The 9,516-nt window shown below is 33.0% G+C and overlaps 1 long non-coding RNA gene across 2 annotated transcripts; it reads right to left on the bottom strand.

Annotated features, from left to right (window-relative positions):
• Nucleotides 1-4,564: 4,564 nt before the first annotated feature.
• Nucleotides 4,565-9,122, bottom strand: LOC115958494. Of its 2 annotated transcripts, XR_004084546.1 has the most exons (5): nt 8,947-9,122; nt 8,575-8,647; nt 7,114-7,175; nt 6,231-6,283; nt 4,565-4,859 (listed from the first exon to the last, which is right to left on the bottom strand). It is a non-coding gene; the product is annotated as an uncharacterized LOC115958494 (long non-coding RNA). The 2 variants fall into 2 exon arrangements; XR_004084545.1 differs by having other exon boundaries at nt 4,565-6,283.
• Between the last annotated feature and the right edge of the window lie 394 nt (nt 9,123-9,516).

Below are 9,516 nucleotides of genomic sequence, written 5' to 3' on the forward strand. Positions count from 1 at the left end.
ATCTGCTCACTTACTTTCCATGGCTAGGAATTCAATAAGCAACAATCCAGCAATATTAATAGCCTAACATATATGTAATCACAATGGGATAAACAAACAGTCTTTGTGTTTACATTTTTCCAATGAAGATTACTCACCCAGCAACCAAACTTAGGTCACAAGCTCTATCTGATTATTGATCCAAACAAGTGCACAGCCAAATTAAAATCCAAACTGGATATGAGGTTGCCAATACAAGATGAAAAAGTGGCACTAAAAGAGCAAACTGAAAATACAAACAATCCAAGCTCCAACTTAGACAAGAACAAATTGCAAGAAGAAGGAAGAGTACTACAAAAAAGGATGTAAGATTGAGAAGCAATAAAAAAAATAAAATCAGCCTAGTTTAAAAACCTGGAATTGCATCACATCGCACAAGGCTGCAGGAGTTATACAAAACCAAAAAAAGTAACCTGACAAATCACAGACAATCCAAGCTTCTATTAAAAAAATATAAATTAAAAAATAAGCAACTACCTGTTTTAAAAAAAAAAAAAAAAAAAAAAAAAGTAATTAAGGAGCAAGAAAGAACACAAAGAGAAGAGAATATCAATGAATAAGCTCAAGCAAGGGGAAAAAAATACCAAACATCAGACTTTTACATAGATTTACAATTCTTTGAATTTGATAAAGGCATACAGGTTTCTCACATAAATCAGGAAATAAAAGCATTGTAAGGCATCCACTACATTTACACACATTCTACGAAGATGATTCATATATAATAGCATAATGATTAGCAGTACCGCAAATGCCCAACCTAGCCCGCCATATAATAAGCCTGCTACCAAACTCCACTTTCCCCCAAACCAACGGAAACAAAATCGACGGAAGGTCACATATCTACAGTTCTGTAGGCTATAAATGAAACTGCTAGACTAAAATCCAAACAGGATAAGGGCCAACACAGGATGACCACGTTGCATCAAAAACAAGAAACGAACAAAATTAACACTAAGACAAATTTCCAAGACTGCAAGAAAGTGCACAGATTCGATGGTGATGAAATTGATTTCCTCCAAGACCAGACTGAAAATACACACTATCCAAGCTCCAATTCAAGACAAAGTTAAATTACAAGAATATAAAAATTAAAAAATAATTTTTAAAAAAATAAAAAGCTTCAAAAAAATCATTAGATGGAAAAAAAAAAAAAAAAAAAAAAAAAGGGTAGGGGGGGACTACTCAACAGCATGTATGATTGAGAAGCAACAAAATCAAATCAGCATTAGTTAAAAGGAACCAGCAACAGTATACCTGCCCACTTGACTTTCTATGATTAGGAAATCAATCAGAAACAGTAAGACTACAAAATATTATGCAAATCTCCACATATTTAAGTCACATATTTAAGTCACAATCTCTGTTCACCTACCTGCTCCACACCAATAAAAGGCATTTCAACATACAAATTAGATATGAGCTTGCCAACAGAGAATGACTAAAAATCAAACAAAAAATCAAGACAGAAGGACAAGAATCACCAACATATAAACAAGCATAAGGTACACAATGCTATAAAATAAAATAAAATAAAAAAGTCCAAAAAAGGAAAAACTTCATATTTGCAACAAACTTGGAAGATATTGAGCCGTAAAGCTTACCCAAATTTTGCGACGAAGAAAACAAGCAGCAAATCATGAGAGAGCAAAGCAAGAGCCTGACTGCCTCACACCAATAAGAGGCATTACCAAATTAACTGCAAATTAGGTATGATTCTGCCAACATGGATATTTGCCTTATTTATATTCTATACCTATGATCAAAAGTAAATATAATATACAATAGCGAAAAGCTTATAATACAGAATTCTCGTCAATATAAATTTTTTAATTAACCCTAGCACAATACCCAAATCATATCACCAGGAAAGCACTCAACAAAAAATCACAAAATGAACATCACCAACATATAACAAGCATAAAGTACACAATGCTAGAAAAAAATTAAAAAAAGGAAAAACTTCAAACTTGCAACAAACTTGGAAGATCAGCCATAAAGCTAAATCAAATTTTGAGATGAAAAAAACAAGCAGCAAATCATGAGAGAGCAAAGCAGAGCCTGACTGCCCCACACCAATAATAGGCATTACCGGATTAACCTGCGAATTAGGTATGACGCTGCCAACATGGATTATACTTCTGAATCTTATGATTATAAGAGAAAATAACAACAAAAAAAGGGAGGAAAAGAGAGATTATCTCCACCTTAGCTTCCAAGTACCAAAATAATTCAGTTCTATAGATCGTAAACAGCACTGCCCACTCACTGCTAGAATAAAATCCAAACAGAAAACTGGCTGCCAAAACTTGAAACTAAGACAAATTTACACAACTGTATGGAAGCATGAACCCTCAGTGGTGTGATGATGGCATTGATTTCCCAATATAGCAGACCAAAAAAAAAAAAATCCAAGCTGCAGTTCAGGAGGACAAGTGTAAATCACAAGAATATTTCAAAGCAAAAAAAAAAAATAAAAAATAAAAAAACAAGAAGAATAAGGATAGGTGGGGGTTACTCATCAGCATTTCTGATTGGGAAGCTACAAAATTTCAGCATTATACACGGCATATGTGGTTTAATCATAATCCCAGCCCCAATACAGCTAGAGAAAAGCAAAAAACAAACATCACCCGCAAATGATACTAAGTAAGAGCATCATACTAAAGTCAAACTTTGGTTGAACATGGACAGCATCGTCCCACTCACTTTCCACGGCTAAGAAATCAATAAACAACAATCCAAGTTTAGATGAATTAGTGACAAAACCAGCAACCTTCAGAGCCTAACAAATATTTAAATCACATTTGTCCAACAAAGATGCTCCCTCGGCATTCATTCTCAGGTCACAAGCGCAATGTGATTTCTGCTCCAAACAACAAGTGCATAGCCAAATTATACAGGGTATAGGTTGCAAATATAAGATGAACAAGCTGCACTGTGAGCAAGAAAATAACAATAAAGTACAAGCACGTATGGAAGGGCACCCAAAAAAAAATTGCAAAGGAAAAAAAAAAAAAAAAAACACGTTAGAAGACCTAAAGAAGACAAACCAGATCAATCTATAAAACCAACTTTGCAACAACAAATGCCTTAAAAAAACTGCCAAGTACCAACTCACTAAAACAAATTAAAATGGAATAGGATCGTGTTCAAGGGAAAAAAATTCAAATATTTATAAAGAAAAGGTGAAAAGGTATGAGAAAGACTCAAGATGTTACTCAAGTAAAAGAAAGCAGAAAAAGGGAACGGGATGAACATGCCAAGTAGTTCTGTATTTAGTTTAAACCCTGCAAACGCATCCTCAAATACACACAACCAAGCACCCTGTTTCTTTCACAAAGTGAATTTAAATTTTTAGTGTAATAATCACCAAGCCAACCAACAATAAGGAAAAGAAAAGTTTACATATCTGTGCTCCAGAGAACAAAATTGAACTAGAAAAACCAACTTTGCAACATCACAAGCCTGAAAAATGCTCCCAAGGACCAAAACCTATAACATAAGTCGAATAAGTTATATGATGAAGTTTGAGGGAATGGTATGTAAAAAGACTCATAAGGAAAACATGAGATCAAGATAAAAAGATAATAGTTTTCTTATCTTTGTAGTCAACAAAGCCAAAGTACGAGAAAACTTTACAATTTCCCCTTTAGTAGACATACAAAGATTAAAATTGTCTTTGTCCTCCCCAACACACAAAGCATTGCAGGAACTATGAAAGTATTCATCACAAAAGAAAAAAATAAACATCACCTACACGTAAAGGAGCTATGTTACTAAGTGCTAAATACGATATGAATCCAGAATAGCAAGAGCCTCAGACTAATGACAAACATTGGTTGAACATGGTCACAGCATCTGCTCACTTACTTTCCATGGCTAGGAATTCAATAAGCAACAATCCAAGTTCAAATGAATTAGTGACACAACCAGCAATATTAATAGCCTAACATATAAGTAAATATGTAATCAAAAACGGATAAAAATACCATCTGTGCTTATATTTTGTCCAACGAAGATTCTCACCCGGCAACCATACTCAGGACACAAGCTCTATCTGATTACTGCTCCAAACAAGTGCACAGCCAAATTAAAATCCAAAATGGATATGGGATCACCAATACTAGATGAAAAAGTGGCACTAAAACAGCAAGAAAAAAAAAAGAATGTACAAGCATGTATCGAAGTAAAGCATTGATTTCTAGAAAGAGCAAACTGAAAATACAAACAATCCAAGCTCCAACTTAGACAAGAATAAATTGCAAGAAGGAAGAGTGCTACATAAAAGGATGTAAGATTGAGAAACAAGAAAAAATAAAATCAGCCTAAGTTCAAAAAGCCGGAATTGCATCACATCGCAGAAGGCTGCAGGAATTATACCAAACCCAAAAATTTAACCTGACAAATCACAGACAATCCGAGCTTCTGTTATAAAAATATAAATTAAAAAATAAGCAACTATCTATTTAAAAATAAACAAGTGATTAAAGAGCAAGAAAGAACACAGAGAAGAGAATATCAATGAATAAGTTCAAGCAAGGGCAAAAAAATTCCAAACATCAGACTTTTACATAGATTTACAATTCCTTGGATTTGATAAAGGCATACAGGTTTCTCATATAGATCAGGAAATAAATCATTGTAAGGCATCCACTACTTCATTTACACACATTCTACAAAGCCGGTGAAATATAGCATAACCATTAGCAGTATAGCAACTGGCAAACATAGCGCGCCATATAATAAGCCTGCTACCGAACTCCACATTCCCCACAAACAGAAATGAAATCCAAGAAAGGTCACATGTATCTACAGTTCTGCCAACACAGGATGACCAAGTTGCATTAAAAGCAAGAAACTAACAAAAAAATTAAGGAGCTAGGACAGTTCTCATCACAAAACCAGAACACATGAAATTGTACAAAGGGAACAGCTAGCAAGTGTAACAACATTAAAGTTATTTATAATACATGCTAAAGTCATTGCATCAAGGAGCAACTTCTACCTGAATTACTAGTATATAGTTTAAGCTTTATTAGCATGGTTAGCCTATTATATTCAATTTATAAATTTTTAATCCAAAAGTTACTTTGCCAAATTCTTAGTTGCAAAACCCTGAAACCAAACCAGGATGGAAACACACTAAACAAAATTTCTGTTAAAATGGATATGCATATGGTATAATTCTTAATAAGATTTCTCCCATCATCAAAAGTGATATTTATTTGAAGATATATATAAAAAAGTTACCTTGACCACTCTTTAGCCAATTGCACCTTTATACATTTTTTGCTGCTCAAATTCTACAATAGTACAACGACCTCAGCATAAAGTCATAAACTCAATAAAAACACACTATATTAGACATGATTTATCACCCGCATAATTAATTATACTTGAATCTTTAACCAACCACTCAAATTAAGTGAAGAAGACAAGAAAACCTATAATTTCATAAGCTTGGACATGAGCTGCAAATATTGCATCAAATTTGTACTGCACAAACATATACTCATGTGCCAAATCTCTACATTCAAATTAGAATTCAATATCTATGGGTTAATAACTGTGGACATTGTGGAGTTTCTCTTTGAAAATGTGAATTTTGATAGCGTAAGTGTGGGTGGAGTTTCTCTTTGAAAACTCAGCCCTTTGCCTTGTTGAAAATGTCAATTTTGATAGCATAAGTGTGGGTGGATGTGAAACAGTGAATTTTGATAGGGTAAGTGTGGAAGAGACCTAGGATTTCTGTCTCTAAAATTCTAGCTCCTCCCATAAAGGTTTTTTTTACCCAAACACACAGTAAGGGAAAGAGAAAGAGATGAGAAAAATCCCAATTGGAAACACAGTGAGAGTGTGCTTTTGTTGATTAATTCCTCTCAATCAAAAGCCTAGATTATATGATTTTCCATGAAAAAAATATGGCAAATCATAATCTCAAAACCCGAATAATAATTCTAACAGATTCTCAAGAAATGTGGGTGATGCAACATGATTCTTACTATTAGTTGGGGCAAGGCAAGACTTGTTTGGGGTGGATCAAATATGTTTTTCATAGGTTTTTCTAGAAGGACATGATTTTTTTTTTCTTTTTTTCTTTTTTGTTTGTGGGGCAGAGGGCAATTGTCTCCCCTGAACCACCCTACTCTTGCCACCCACGATCCAGTGAGTCAAAACATCATAAGTACCTTAACATCACCACCATCATCTACAGCACCAAGAAAAGACGACTTCATGCAATCTGCAAAAACAGAAACAAGATTAGTTTAAGAGATCTTTTTTTTTGATAAGTAAGATTAGTTTAAGAGATCTTAGTATGAATTGATTAATATATGATTAATATGTTTAAGCATTAAATAGGCCTAGAAGTAGTTCTAGAGCTTAATACTTAAATATAGAGCCAGAATAAATGAAAATAGAAAAAGACATAATATTGTAGCTGCACATACTGAAAATGATATTTATATTAAATTATATGAATAGAAGGAAAATATAAAGAAGAGTTGCAAGACATAATTGGGGCAGTATTTTGATCTGGGAATTCATATCACAATTTTTTTTAATTAAAAAAAAATGGTTACAACTTATGATGAAGGTGTATAAATCATTCCATGATTCATAAAAAAAAAAATAATAATTAAAAAAAAAAAAGTACTATTCCATGTGAGTAGTAGAACTTCATGGCATTGTTTTAACATTAAAACAGCAGTAACATACAGATACATGGGTCAAAATGTAACATACAGCCAAAAAATCTAATTAAAATCTTAAAAAGCATCACTAAAAATGCCTACCTGATTTATCTCCTCTTTATTGTAACTATAACTCTGCAGTGGCTTCTATGAGGTGGCCTCCCAAAGACCCAAAAATAAATAAAAAAGTTTGTTGGTAACAATGACAAATCTACTGTAAATCAGTGACTAAGAGTACATAATCATGACAAACTAGGCTATATATAAAGTTCTAAACTTTACACTAAACCTCATACTGATGCACAAGCATAATATTAGTTAAAACCAAAATAAATAAATAATAGGCAAAGCCAAAAGGTTATATATGAGAAAGGATTACCATATGCACATCAAAACACTGGACCTCCTTTCCTGAAGACGCAAAAATGATATCTTCATTCCCTGAGTCAGGCAACAATAACTAATGTGAACTTTGATCATAAACCTGATTGTAAACTCAATTAGAACACCAAACATATCATCAATATACACACAGTATTAAAGAAATCAATTATAAATTGAACTAAAGAAATTAATACCCAATAAATCAAAATCTTTAAAATATATATATAGATAATTGAAACATAATGAAGAAATGGGTTCCTTCGCAACTTCCATTACAAGCTGCACATCTTTGCATCACATATCAAACCAGCAAATGCAACCATCCTATTTCATTATTACAAATGACAACATAACTTAATCAAAAGTTAAATTTTTTTCCCTTTATAAAGAAACAAGTCAATCAGCGCTCAAACCATGATGCAATTCTAGAGACATAAGTTCGATCCACATTCCAAAAAAGCCCAACCCATGAAAATCATAACAGGATAAAGCAAAAAAAACCTGTATTATTATTCTCTCGTAATGATGGTTACATACTTTGTTAATTTACCTGCCCCACAACAATAAGAGGCATTACCATATTTGGATTGAGTGAGAAAAAATTAAACAAGACAAGACAGAGGAAAAATAATTGCTAGGGAAATTTCAAACCCTCACCAGATGGTACATTGATTTTATGGCTGTCCACCAAAGCCTAAGAAAAGCAGCCCAAGTATTATAAAGAATTTAAAAAGCCCAAAATTGTATATTTCTTATGATTGCAAGAGACAACGATGAGAAAAGAGAGCTTATCACTATATCAAACTCAGCCACCTCTACTAAGGACCCAAAAAGAAAATGCCAGTTTCTATAGACTTATGAGGAATAGAATTTTAACATGTCCTAAGAATGACAGAACAAATAAAATGAACTAGAACTACTATATTTTAGTAGAATCCAACAAATACATACAAAGATAAATCCTTATAACAAATCGTATGTATGATTGAAAAGAGAAAAAAATCAAATTAGCCTTAATTAAAACACCACAAGTGAACCCCATTAAATCAAACCCATACAAATACATAAATCCAGATAATGCAGACTGACAATACACACAATCCAGTCTCAAATTAAAAGAATACAAATCGAAATGTGAAATGTGTCCTTAAAAAAATTATAAAAATAGAAAAGCAAAAGATAACAAGAATAAAGAGTCAAGCAAAATGAACTAGATGCCAAACATGGTGCAACAAACGCCTTGAAAAGTAGCAACTTAATTTCTCTAATAAGATCGAAGAAATTGACTTTCAAAATCATTTATAAAATGACCCATCTCAATTTTTAATGAACAACATAAATTGCTTTTGAGGAACAGTAGAAAGATGCTCTATCAAAAAAAAGTTGAAGGATGGTAATGAAACTGACGATACAATGTGACATTAAAATAAAAGTCATACAAACCAAAAAAACTCACATACAAACCAGCTTTAACAAAGCCCAGAAGCCAAGTTCGACCCAAACTTCACACTCCAGCGCAACCAATCAATCTTGAACACACAAAACACAAAAAAAAAAAAAAAAAAAAAAAAAAAAGTTAGGGTTAGGGTTCCAAACAAACAAATTACCCACCGCAATTAGGGTTTAGCGTAACAGAAACCACAAAAACCTAAAGAAACTGAACACGTAGAACCAAAACCCCTCCATTTCACCCCTAAATTAAAAAACCCTAATTAGGGTTTCCTCCGCAAATTCAAAAAAATAAAAATAAAAAACCTAGAAGAAACCAAAAAAGAAAAAAAAAATAATAATCAAACAAAACCCAAAAAGCAGAATGAGAAATACTCACATTTTGATTAACTCGAAGGCCTTGAAATCTCTTCGTGTTCACAAATATCTGAACCTTATCATTAAGTTGAAACCCTAGGGCTAAGAGAGAATTTCGAAGAGAGAAAATTTCAGAGAGAGAGAAGAGAAATGAAAATCTTGGGGGTTTGGGGGTATCAATATGAGAGAGCTGAGAGAACATAGAGAGACCTCTGGGACTTGTGGAGAGAGAGGGTGACATAGCCGTTGGGGTTTTTACAAAAGTGATACGTGGAGAGAGAGGGTGATATAGCCGTTGGTATGTGTGCATTTAATTCAAGTACATAAATTTCGGGTATTTTACAAAACTGCCAATGTATGTATTTGCTTGTTTTCAATTTTTTTTTTTTTTTTTTTTTTGCCAATGTATTTACAAAATTCTCCCGTTTTTACAAAAAATAATAATAATAATTTTCATTTATCCTAATTACAGATTGCGACATTTCTAATAGGGGTGTGTCAATGTTCAACCCAACTCGCGAACATGACACGAACCCGATATGAATTTTTGCAGGTTAAGGTTAAGTCTTAGTGGGTATGAATAATAAACGAG

The sequence above is a fragment of the Quercus lobata genome, chromosome 8 (genome assembly GCF_001633185.2).
Source record: "Quercus lobata isolate SW786 chromosome 8, ValleyOak3.0 Primary Assembly, whole genome shotgun sequence".
In the NCBI taxonomy this organism is placed as follows: domain Eukaryota; kingdom Viridiplantae; phylum Streptophyta; class Magnoliopsida; order Fagales; family Fagaceae; genus Quercus; species Quercus lobata.